Source organism: Anguilla anguilla, chromosome 11 (genome assembly GCF_013347855.1).
Source record: "Anguilla anguilla isolate fAngAng1 chromosome 11, fAngAng1.pri, whole genome shotgun sequence".
NCBI classification, from domain to species: domain Eukaryota; kingdom Metazoa; phylum Chordata; class Actinopteri; order Anguilliformes; family Anguillidae; genus Anguilla; species Anguilla anguilla.
This window is the reverse complement of record NC_049211.1, coordinates 446,937-461,003: the sequence shown is the minus strand read 5'-3', so window position 1 is coordinate 461,003 and position 14,067 is coordinate 446,937.

The following is a 14,067-nucleotide window of genomic DNA, read 5'->3' as shown; positions in this document are numbered from 1 at the left end:
GTGTGCAAGAGGGAGAGTGTTCACAGGGGTGAGTGTGCAAGACGGAGAGTGTGTAAAGGAGAGTGTGAGAGAGAGGTGTGCATGTGCGCAAGATATGTGACTGAGCATTCAACGTGTGTGTTTATCAGTGTGATAGATGTGGGAGTGTGTGCGTGTGTGTGTGTGCATGTGTCATTTGTTGCGTGCGCGTGTGTATGTTTGTGTGTGTGTGTGTGTGTGTGTGTAAGGATAGACCCCCCCCCCCCCCCCACCCACCCCCACCCACCCCACAGTCTCATTAGGAGCCGTTAGGGCTGCAGATATAAACCTGCCTGTGGCTCCAGCTGTCAGCCGCCTCCCAACCTGCAGACCGGCCCCTCCCTCCCTCCCTCTCTCTCTCTCTCTGCACACAGGCCCCTCCCTCCCTCTCTCTCTGTCTCTGCAGACCGGCCCCTCCCTCCCTCTCTCTCTCTCTCTGCACACAGGCCCCTCCCTCCCTCTCTCTCCCTCTCTCTCTGCACACAGGCCCCACGCTCTCTCACTCTTCAGACTGGCCCCTCGCTCTCTCACTCTGCAGAAAGGCCCCACGCTCGCTCGCTCTCACTCGCTCGCTCTCTCTCTCTCTCTGCAGAGCAGTAATTGGCTTTCTGTCCCATTCCTTCAGGGCAGGGTTCTGCAGAAGAGAAGCGTTGGCGTGTGGACCGGAGGTCATGTGGCTCACTGATCGGTCAGATCTCATTTCCCTGCTAACAAACACCACCAGCCCCCCACCCCCCCCCCAGCACACAGAGAAGGCATCAGTACTCAGGTAAGACAAAGGTGTGTGGCACAAACACCCCCCCCCCCCCCCCCCCTCCAAACACAGAGAAGGCATCAGTACTCAGGTAAAACACAGGTGTGTGGCACAAACACCCCCCCCCTCCAACACACAGGTAAAACACAGGTGTGTGGCACAAACACCCCGCCACCCCCCCCTCCAACACACAGAGAAGGCATCAGTACTCAGGTAAAACACAGGTGTGTGGCACAAACACCCCCCCCCCTCCAACACACAGGTAAAACACAGGTGTGTGGCAAAAACACCCCGCCCCCCCCCCCCCTCCAACACACAGAGAAGGCTTCAGTACTCAGGTAAGACACAGGTGTGATGCATATTTATTATTGTGTTGGCATACTTTTTAATTGGCAATGGGATGATAATACTGTGACATTTATAAATGTTATGTTTGGAGAGGCAGCTGGGCACACGCACAGTAGCCTTTTATGAAAAACACTGAGGATCTGCATTTGGGCAACCTCTCAGAGAACTGCCCTGCCTGCACACACACTCACACACCTGAGAACTGCCCTACCTGCACACACACTTACACACCTGAGAACTGCCCTATCTGCACACACACTCACACACACCAGAGAACTGCCCTAACTGCACACACACACACACACACACACCAGAGAACTGCCCTAACTGCACACACACACACACACCAGAGAACTGCCCTACCTGCACACTCACACACTCACCTGAGAACTGCCCTACCTGCACACACACTCACACACACCAGAGAACTGCCCTAACTGCACACACACACACACACACACACACACACACCAGAGAACTGCCCTAACTGCACACACACACACACACACCAGAGAACTGCCCTACCTGCACACACACTCACACACCTGAGAACTGCCCTACCGGCACACACGCTCACACACCTGAGAACTGCCATACCTGCACACTCACACACCTGAGAACTGCCCTATCTGCACACACACTCACACACCAGAGAACTGCCCTACCTGCACACATACTCACACACACACACCAGAGAACTGCCCTACCGGCACACACACACACTCACCTGAGAACTGCCCTACCTGCACACACACTCACACACCTGAGAACTGCCCTACCTGCACACACACTTACACACCTGAGAACTGCCCTATCTGCACACACACTCACACACACCAGAGAACTGCCCTAACTGCACACACACACACACACACACACCAGAGAACTGCCCTAACTGCACACACACACACACACACACCAGAGAACTGCCCTACCTGCACACACACTCACACACCTGAGAACTGCCCTACCTGCACACACACTTACACACCTGAGAACTGCCCTACCTGCACACACACTTACACACCTGAGAACTGCCCTATCTGCACACACACTCACACACACCAGAGAACTGCCCTAACTGCACACACACACACACACACACCAGAGAACTGCCCTAACTGCACACACACACACACACCAGAGAACTGCCCTACCTGCACACTCACACACTCACCTGAGAACTGCCCTACCTGCACACACACTCACACACCTGAGAACTGCCATACCTGCACACACACACACTCACCTGAGAACTGCCCTACCTGCACACATACTCACACACCAGAGAACAGCCCTACCTGCGCACACACTCACACACCTGAGAACTGCCATACCTGCACACTCACACACTCACCTGAGAACTGTCCTACCTGCACACACACTCACACACCAGAGAACTGCCATACCTGCACACTCACACACATACCTGAGAACTGCCCTACCTGCACACACACACACACACACCAGAGAACTGCCCTACCTGCACACATACTCACACACACACCAGAGAACTGCCCTACCGGCACACACACACACTCACCTGAGAACTGCCCTACCTGCACACATACTCACACACCAGAGAACAGCCCTACCTGCACACACACTCACACACCAGAGAACTGCCATACCTGCACACTCACACACACACCTGAGAACTGCCCTACCTGCACACACACTCACACACATACTCACACACCTGAGAACTGCACTACCTGCACACACACTCACACACCTGAGAACTGCCATACCTGCACACTCACACACTCACCTGAGAACTGCCATACCTGCACACTCACTCACACACCTGAGAACTGCCCTACCTGCACACACACCAGAGAACTGCCCTAACTGCACACACACTCACACACCAGAGAACTGCCATACCTGCACACTCCCTCACACACCTGAGAACTGCCATACCTGCACACTTACTCACACACCTGAGAACTGCCATACCTGCACACTCACTCACACACCTGAGAACTGCCATACCTGCACACTCACACACACTAGAGAACTGCCCTACCTGCACACACACTCACACACCTGAGAACTGCCATACCTGCACACTCACACACACCTGAGAACCAAGTAATCTCTTTGGATTACTTACTGATTTGATCAATGGCTTCATATGGAGTGACTTTCCGAAACACAGAAGCAATGAGAACGGGGTAATCCTGTTTCCAGGACCGCAAATAAAGCAGAAGAAAACGCTCATTTACCCCTGAAGCCACCTGACTACCGGCAGGTTTCAGTGCTGAAACCTCCCCCCCAGGGAGCTGAACAGGTCAGAATGAGTCATTCCAACACTGCACTGAATCGCCTAATGCTGTATGTCTAAGAGAAAGACATCTTTCAGAGTTCTGTACATTTGTAAGAAGCACTGGAATACAGTACAGTATATTGAATTTTTTGTTGCAAAAGTGAGCATGTGCTTATGCCAAAACAGTAGTCTTGTGGATTGAATAAAGACGTTACAGAACAACACTGCACAATGTAATGTATCAGTGGTACAGAACGTCTGTCAAGAGGAAAAATCACTAACACTGCAGCCGAGCTAGCATAGTGAACATAAACACATGTATCATAGCCAGGTTCAAAATGAGCCTCAATCGCAGGCTAATACCGTAGCCCAGGTTCACAGATTAGCCTCAGATGCAGTCCCAGGCTAATACCTTAGGCTCAGTCGCAGTCGCAGGCTAATACCTTAGCCTCAGCCTCAGTCGCAGGCTAATACCTTAGGCTCAGTCGCAGGCTAATACCTTAGCCTCAGTCGCAGTCGTAGGCTAATACCTTAGGCTCAGCCTCAGTCGCAGGCTAATACCTTAGCCTCAGCCTCAGTCGCAGGCTAATACCTTAGGCTCAGTCGCAGGCTAATACCTTAGCCTCAGTCGCAGTCGTAGGCTAATACCTTAGGCTCAGTCGCAGGCTAATACCTTAGCCTCAGTCGCAGTCGTAGGCTAATACCTCAGCCTCAGTCGCAGTCACAGGCTAATACCTTAGGCTCAGTCGCAGTCACAGGCTAATACCTTAGGCTCAGTCGCAGTCGCAGGCTAATACCTTAGGCTCAGTCGCAGTCACAGGCTAATACCTTAGCCTCAGTCGCAGTCCCAGGCTAATACCTTAGGCTCAGTCCCAGGCTAATACCTCAGCCTCAGTCGCAGGCTAATACCTTAGCCTCAGTCGCAGGCGTAGGCTAATACCTTAGCCTCAGTCGCAGTCGCAGGCTAATACCTTAGCCTCAGTCGCAGTCGTAGGCTAATACCTTAGGCTCAGTCGCAGGCTAATACCTTAGCCTCAGTCGCAGTCACAGGCTAATACCTTAGGCTCAGTCGCAGGCTAATACCTTAGCCTCAGTCGCAGTCACAGGCTAATACCTTAGGCTCAGTCGCAGTCGCAAGCTAATACCTCAGCCTCAGTCGCAGGCTAATACCTTAGCCTCAGTCGCAGGCGTAGGCTAATACCTTAGCCTCAGTCGCAGTCGCAGGCTAATACCTTAGCCTCAGTCGCAGTCGTAGGCTAATACCTTAGGCTCAGTCGCAGGCTAATACCTTAGCCTCAGTCGCAGTCGCAGGCTAATACCTTAGGCTCAGTCGCAGGCTAATACCTTAGCCTCAGTCGCAGTCGCAGGCTAATACCTTAGGCTCAGTCGCAGTCGCAGGCTAATACCTTAGGCTCAGTCGCAGTCACAGGCTAATACCTTAGCCTCAGTCGCAGTCGTAGGCTAATACCTTAGCCTCAGTCGCAGGCTAATACCTTAGCCTCAGTCGCAGGCTAATACCTTAGCCTCAGTCGCAGTCGCAGGCTAATACCTTAGCCTCAGTCGCAGGCTAATACCGCTGCAGTACGGCCTCCTGCTCATGATTAACAGCCGTGGGAAGCACAGATGGATTGGAGGTGCAGGTGGATTGGAGGTGCAGGTGGATTGGAAGCGCAGGTGGACTGGCAGAGGTGGATTGGAAGCGCAGGTGGATTGGAGGTGCAGGTGGATTGGAAGCGCAGGTGGATTGGAGGTGCAGGTGGATTGGAGGTGCAGGTGGACTGGAGGTGCAGGTGGATTGGAGGCGCAGGTGGACTGGACGCGCAGGTGGATTGGAGGCGCAGGTGGATTGGAAGCGCAGGTGGATTGGAGGTGCAGGTGGATTGGAGGTGCAGGTGGATTGGAGGTGCAGGGCTGCAGGAGGAGTCTGAAGTGATGACTTTGACTTCTCATTCAGCAAAGCCAGCATGGAGACGCGACTGCGTCCGTGAGTGATCAGCTTTCCAGCTGGAAAATTACTTTTTTCCGCTTTTCCCATTCTCTTTTGACACAATCGCAAAATTGATTTTTAATAATAAATGGTTTGAGCTTTTCAAAGGAGAATCTAAGTGCAGGGAGAGACTGAGTAAAACGTTTTTTTTTAAAGAGAGGAATGTAACTGCAGGACTCTGCAGCATCGCATGGCTGCCCAGCTCACCCCACACCTGTCAATCACCCCAGATCTGTAACTCACCCCAGATCTGACACTCACCCCACACCTGTCACTCATCCCACACCTGTCAATCACCCCAGACCTGTAACTCACCCCAGATCTGTCACTCACCCCACACCTGTCACTCATCCCACACCTGTCAATCACCCCAGACCTGTAACTCACCCCAGATCTGTCAATCACCCCACACCTGTCACTCATCCCACACCTGTCAATCACCCCAGACCTGTAACTCACCCCAGATCTGTCACTCATCCCACACCTGTCAATCACCCCACTTCTGTCACTCACCTGTCACTCAAACCCATCTCTCTTTAGCAGGGCTTATTCTTTATAGAGGAGGAGGTGACCAGAGCAGAAAATGCCACTTTACCTGAAGCTTCTCTGTTCCCTGTCTGTTATTTTACCCAAAGATCGATCTGAACAGACACACAGGGCCTTCTTGGCTGCTCTCCCATCCCTCTGAAACGTGGGTGAAAAGTTGAGGCTCTACCCCGCGGGCAGAGTGGGGTAAACAGCAGTTCATACTTTTAAAAATACATTTACAAACTGCTCCAGAAACAAGAAAGTCACTTTTACCATGAGGAAGGTGCGATCATTGAACAAAATCTTGGTCTATTCAAGTTGTGTATTAATTCAAATACACAGTTGGAATTGCTGTTTAAGCGACTCAACCATTCATGTGTATATTGAGACATTTGATGTAATCATGCCAAAGAAAACCAACAATTATGTTAAAATAAACTCCCTGTAGGAACGCTTTGAATAATTACACAAGTCTTTTCAGTTTACAACAAAAAATATAGAACTTTTATTATTTTAATGAGAGTGCAAGGTAATTAAAGTACTGATTCTTAATTATATCCAACATGTAATGAGCTAAAATAATTTTAATTGTGATAGCAATAAAAGGACACAATTAAGTCCACATAAGGAAAGGCTCATTTGCATCTGACACCAGTACATTTAAAATGATGCATTGACTGTAACTTACCAGCAAACTGAATGTCTGTAAAACAGCCAGAGCCAATTCTAAATGCATTACAGTTTAATGACCTCTCAAATCATATTTTCAACTGTAAATTAAGCTCTCCTCTTTCATCAACAGTGCCTCCGCTGTTTAAAAAATGCTTGTGTCAAGTTCATTAAAAACAAGCCATGATGTCACATTTTAATTCTCACTGGTTTTCTTTACTTAGACTATGAATAGAACTCATGTTCTTGTAAATGAAGCTAAAATAATAAGTGTTTTATGACAGCAACCGTGCAAATACTGTACAGATGGTAAAATTAAAATATTAATAAAAACAGTGTTTATCGGAAATAAATTAATATAAAGTCACAGGCAGAAACCTCAGTTATGGACTGAGAACTGGCAACACATCCCTCCTATATGACAGTGCTGGGTCCATTTAAAATCTGCAGGTTCAGGAGGAGCAGCATGATGTGTGTGCATGTGTGTGTGCGTGTGCGTGTGTGTGTGTGTATGCATGTGTGTGTGCGCGTGTGTGTGTCTGTGTGTGTGTGTATGCATGTGTATGTGTCTGTGTGCATGTGTGTGTGTGTGTGCGTGCGTGTGCGTGTGTGTGTGTGTGTGTGTATGCATGTGTGTGTGCGCGTGTGTGTGTCTGTGTGTGTGTGTATGCATGTGTATGTGTCTGTGTGCATGTGTGTGCGTGTGCGTGCGTGTGCGTGTGTGTGCGTGTGCGTGTATGTGCGTGTGCGTGCGTGTGTGTGTGTGTGCGTGTGCATGCGTCTGTGTGTGAAACAATGAAAGTGGGGTTAAAGTGCAAACTGTCAGTATTAATTTAAGGGCATCTACACCCATATCCAGTGATCCATGTAGGAACTACAGCCCTTTTTTATTGTCCCCCATTTTAGGGGACCAAAATTAATTGGATAAATGAACATATCACATAAAATTGTCATATTTAGTACTTGGTTGTAAATCCTTTATATTGGACGAATGCTTGTAGTCTGATCCATAGACGTGATCAGATGCTGGGTATGCTGGGTATGTGCTGCAGCAGTCTTCACTTCCTGTTTGTTTCAGGGATTTTTGCCTTCCGTCTCGCCTGAGACAAATGACACACATGCTCAGAAGGACTAAGGACTGGTGGTTGACTTGGCCAGTTAAGCACGTTCCACTTTTTGGCTCTGAACAATTCCTCGTTTTCTTCAGCAGTGTCTGGTATCACTGTCCTGCTGCAGGGTGACACTCAATCCAGGGAGTTTTCAATTGGATGTGAGCAGATAAGATGTTTATATTTATATTCATCCTGCTGCCGTCAGCAGTCACATTTCAATAAAGAGAAGAAGGCCAGTTCCAGCTGCAGAAACTGTAGTAATAACTTATAAACAATAAGGAACCAGGAAGGAACAAATTTGAAGAGGTAAGCATGAGCAGTGCTTATGAACTGTAAGAAACAAATACAGAATGAAGACGCTCGTGTGAACGGAAACTGCGTCACTCTTGAGTAGAGCTTAAAGTGAGCGATCCATGTGAAAGTCCTGTCGGTACAGTTGCGCTTAAGTAGGTGTATATCAATGCCAGGGGTCACCTCTTACACTGATGACTGCTAGCATTGCTATCAGAATTTAGGAAATCAATCATTTTACGTCTGTTTCCTCCTGTCTCATAAACAGGGGAGTAGCACAAAATTCTGGGCCCTATACATAAGCAGTCTCTGTGGGCCCCCTTCCTCTCTTGATCCATGTCTCTCACGCATCATTTCAGGCTTTTCGAGGGCCCTCCCCCCATTTGGACCCCGGGTAGTCAGTCCCATTTCCCCCCCCCACTACGACGCCCCTGCTCATAAATGCACAGCCCTGTGGCTCTGTGTTTAGCACAGTCCCATAGCTCTGTGTTTAGCACAGCCCAGTAGCTCTGTGTTTAGCACAGCTCTGTGGCTCTGTGTTTAGCACAGCTCTGTGGCTCTGTGTTTAGCACAGCCCGGTAGCTCTGTGTTTAGCACAGCTCGGTAGCTCTGTGTTTAGCACAGTCCTATAGCTCTGTGTTTAGTACAGCTCTGTGGCTCTGTGTTTAGCACAGCCCTGTAGCTCTGTGTTTAGCACAGTCCTGTAGCTCTGTGTTTAGCACAGTCCCATAGCTCTGTGTTTAGCACAGCCCGGTAGCTCTGTGTTTAGCACAGCTCTGTGGCTCTGTGTTTAGCACAGCCCGGTAGCTCTGTGTTTAGCACAGCCCGGTAGCTCTGTGTTTAGCACAGTCCTATAGCTCTGTGTTTAGCACAGCCCGGTAGCTCTGTGTTTAGCACAGCTCGGTAGCTCTGTGTTTAGCACAGCCCGGTAGCTCTGTGTTTAGCACAGCCCGGTAGCTCTGTGTTTAGCACAGCCCGGTAGCTCTGTGTTTAGCACAGTCCTGTGGCTCTGTGTTGTGTGTGAACTCAGGGCCAGCGCTGTGCTAAGTGTGCCAGCTCTCTGGCGTGAGGACGCAGAGGTGGGTGTTCCGCGTCTGGTCAGTTCCACAGCTCTGAGTACCTGAGTATCTTCTGTGCCGAGACACCTGTGGGACACACAGTCCAGAGGGGCCCTGTCCCTCCACACTAACGAGCGCCTCTAATGAGTGCCTCTCTCTGCAGAACGCCCACACCCTGGAGCACCTGTCCGTTCTCAGCCACAGACACCAGGAGGAGGCAAGCTTTCATCTGTCTGCCTGAATACTCAAAGTTCAGTGACTGCACACACAGTGTGTGCAGAAATGATCAGGAAAACATTCTGATTCTCATTCACACTCTGCAATGCAGCAGTGAACGGTGAGACCTGTTACAGACCTGATTCCTGTGCCGCTCTCTCTCTCTCTCCTGCAGCATTCTCCAGACGCTCCTGCAATCTGTGCGTTTCACATTAAGGAAGTGAAAGTGCCAGCCGTCTGCATAATTAGGAGGCGTCAGCCATGAATGGAAGCAAATTGTACACATCAGTCAGGCCCACAGTCAGCTGCACTCCCATGATTGGCTTGGAAATGCGCAGCCATTCCAGACTCCAGGAATCAATCAAACCCCCCCCACTGATACCCCCAGTGCAGATTCACAGTCACGCTCAGCACTGATACCCCCAGTGCAGATTCACAGTCACGCTCAGCACTGAGACCCCCGGTGCAGATTCACAGTCACGCTCAGCACTGATACCCCTGGTGCAGAGTCACAGTCACACTCAGCACTGATACCCCCGGTGCAGAGTCACAGTCACACTCAGCACTGATACCCCCAGTGCAGAGTCACAGTCACGCTCAGCACTGAGACCCCCCGTGCAGAGTCACAGTCACGCTCAGCACTGAGACCCCCCGTGCAGAGTCAGTCACGCTCAGCACTGATACCCCCAGTGCAGATTCACAGTCACGCTCAGCACTGATACCCCCAGTACAGAGTCACGGTCACACTCAGCACTGATACCCCCGGTGCAGATTCACAGTCACACTCAGCACTGATACCCCCAGTGCAGATTCACAGTCACGCTCAGCACTGATACCCCCGGTGCAGATTCACAGTCACGCTCAGCACTGATACCCCCGGTGCAGATTCACAGTCACACTCAGCACTGATACCCCCAGTGCAGAGTCACAGTCACACTCAGCACTGATACCCCCAGTGCAGATTCACAGTCACGCTCAGCACTGATACCCCCGGTGCAGATTCACAGTCACGCTCAGCACTGATACCCCCGGTGCAGATTCACAGTCACACTCAGCACTGATACCCCCAGTGCAGAGTCACAGTCACACTCAGCACTGATACCCCCGGTGCAGAGTCACAGTCACACTCAGCACTGATACCCCCAGTGTAGAGTCACAGTCACGCTCAGCACTGAGACCCCCAGTGCAGATTCACAGTCACGCTCAGCACTGAGACCCCCAGTGCAGATTCACAGTCACGCTCAGCACTGATACCCCCAGTGTAGAGTCACAGTCACGCTCAGCACTGAGACCCCCAGTGCAGATTCACAGTCACGCTCAGCACTGAGACCCCCAGTGCAGATTCACAGTCACGCTCAGCACTGAGACCCCCAGTGTAGAGTCACAGTCACGCTCAGCACTGAGACCCCCAGTGCAGATTCACAGTCACGCTCAGCACTGAGACCCCCAGTGTAGAGTCACAGTCACGCTCAGCACTGAGACCCGGCGGAAGAGGCTGCCGCTGCCGTTCCCGAGTCTGGGGCCATAAAGCAGATCCGAGCGCCTAAATGAATTACAGCCTCAGCGCTTTGAGCTGCACTTTAACTGCTCAGCACCAGAGATTTCAAACACAAACGCTCCGCTGAGCTCCTGCCCGCACCATAAATCTGGACAAAAGCATATTTAAATTCTTCCACAATTGCAAGGTCCTTATTTGTAAAAACCACAGCAAATGAAATCTGTCCCCCAGCAAAGCTCACAGATAAGGAGGAACAGGCATGGAATTTCATATTTGCAGTTAGTAGTTGCAATTTCTTTTTCTTCCTTTTAATTTGTGGGCACCGTTACACCATGGCAGTTAAATCTGGACGTCTAACGGTAATGAATTTTTATTACTGACCAACATGAAGCCGCTCGTTTGGAAAAAATATCCACCATAATAAAAAATATTGTCTACAGCATTCACACGCACCATAGGGTAAGTCTGGGTCAATTCAACGCACTTTTGGACTGCAAGCACACAGATTTTAATGAGATTTGGCATCCTGATTTAGTTTTATAATAAAACTCTGGAACTAAAAGTACACTTGTCTCAGATCGTTATTAAGGGAAACATGTGCTAAAAACAAGTTTAGGCAAATTAGCACGACTCCATAACTTACCAATTCGACATGACTATAGGACAAAGAGAAATGGTCCCTATATCGTTTTAAAAGGTGTTTTCTTACAAGACCAGACAAGGGGTTATCACTATAGCTCAGGCTGCCTGTGCACTGATCCCTGTAGCTCAGACTGCCTGTGCTCTGATTCCTGTGCTCTGATCCCTGTAGCTCAGACTGCCTGTGCTCTGATCCCTGTAGGTCAGGCTGCCTGTGCTCTGATCTCTGTAGCTCAGGCTGCCTGTGTTCTGATCCCTGTGCTCTGATCCCTGTAGCTCAGGCTGCCTGTGCTCTGATCCCTGTAGCTCAGACTGCCTGTGCTCTGATCCCTGTAGCTCAGGCTGCCTGTGCTCTGATCCCTGCAGCTCAGACTGCCTGTGCTCTGATCCCTGTGCTCTGATACCGGTAGCTCAGACAGAAATGTAATTTGCATATTGCCATAGTGACACGCAGTCTTCAGATGAGGAAAGGGATTTGGGGGGTCCCAGGCCACGATCCCCTCTAACGGCACAGCAGGAACTCTCTCCCCTCTTTCTCTCTCCATACCGCTGATGCCGCCACTGTAGTCTACGGGTAACCATAGTAACACACCGTTGGTGTTGTTATTACGCCATACCAGCACTGAGGCTGCATAGAGCACAAACAGGTTTAATTATCTGAGCTATGCCAGTCCTCTGATGCTTTATTACTACAAGTGCAAAAATCAGCCTGTGCCAGTCCTCAGATGCTTTATTACTACAAGTGAAAAAATCAGCATCAACTTTGACGTAGCCTGGAGCAGTCATTCAGAATAAGCCCCCCCCACCCACCCCCCCACCCCCCCACCCCCCACCCCCCCCCCCCACCCCCCACCCCCCACCCCCCCCCACCCCCCACCCCCCCCCCCCCCCCACTGTTAATGCTGCCATTTTCATTTATTTTAATTTCCACAACTTGCTTTTATTCAGGTCTGTTATTCGTTTGCAAAATAGTTCCCAAGGAGACTGTGACACTGAAGTCATGAGTACGATGCTCAGAATAGATGTCAGAACTGAAATACCGTTTGACTTGACATTTTTTTGATGTTTGGCACAAATTGTCCTGTAAATTTTCAGAAATGTCACTCAGTCACGTCACAACTCTGAATGTCCTCAGCATCTACATCCACTTATACTGCTCATATGGTCACACACACCCATGAGCTTCACACACAGGTAGCACACACACAGAGTTTCTACTGTTCATCCTGACACACAAACACACATCTCCCTATCAGCTTCACACAGGTAACACAGGTACTATACACACATGTAAACACATGTACTATACACACAGGTAAACACAGGTACTGTACACACATGTAAACACAGGTACTGTACACACATGTAAACACAGGCACTGTACACACAGGTAAACACGGGTCCTGTACAAGCAGTGTACTAACATTCATACTCAAACTTAACACCATGTACACACCAGAGACTGTAAAAAATATGGACAAAGCTACTGTGACGTCACCCATTGACTCTCCGTGGGTCTCTAAAACACGTTTTGAAGCTCAATGGCGGGCGCGGCCATTTTCTCGATTTGGAGCCAAAACCATAGAGTTAAGCGGTCTTGTGATTTTTAAAATTTGATTGACAGTCCGGTGCGGAAAAGCCCCTCAACCTGAACGAGGCTAGCTGACTGTCTGCCGTTATGTTTTAAAATATATTATCAGATGTTTACGGAGTTTAATTTCCATCCGTGACTGTACTGTGTGTCATGTAATCACGTTATATGTATGACATTAAAAATACAATTAGGCTATGTTCAGTTATCTTCAATTTATGTTTCTCAGCAAAACGAATATGCTTAGCTAGCATATCAGCTTGCCAGTGAGCTAACTATCCGTGGTTAGCTCACGCATTAGCAATATGAACCACTGGGGAAGAACATTGACTACCCTGATGGTCAATCAATCAGAGATGTGTAGGCTACTGGTGATATGACTAGGCTAATTTTCGTATAACTGTCTGGTAGATCTGCTGTTAACCGAGCAAGTTATCGTCATAGGTTTTCGCCACAGTCAGTTAATGAGCCAGTAACTGCTACTAGCTACTCCATCGCCGTTTGTGGTGTTCACTTGCTGGGTGACGCTAGCTGACCGATCGTTCGCAAATCACTTTCCACCGAATAAAAACACTGTCAGCGGTGATTAACAAATCTACCAAGTATTTTAATAACTGATCTGCAGGCGTGTGAATATGACAACGCACTTTGTACAGCAAGTTTTCCACCTGGTGCATGAAGACAAAAATAATGTAGCCTACATTGAATTTCTAATTATTATTAGGCTATTATTTTTTTCTTGTAAATCATCAAAACCAATGGAGAAAAGCCAATATACGCAAGGAGCCCCCAGAACCGATTCTGAGAACCACTGTCTTAAATGCCTAGCTTGTCGGTCTCTTAAATGCTAAAAACATGTTCCTTTCTAAATGCCAAGATGGTTAATTTCGTTAAATTCTGTATGTGTGGTTTCATCGTGTGTTGTATATTCAGCAAGTGAACCTTGAGACTCTTAATTCGCTTCGTGAAACTGAAAAAGTGTTTATCCCAAAATCGGGATTATAGTAGCTTTGTCACATGCGTGAAGCATGGCCCAGGTAGACATTTACGGAATGTACACGACTGACAAGCCGTCAAACACGTCTGACA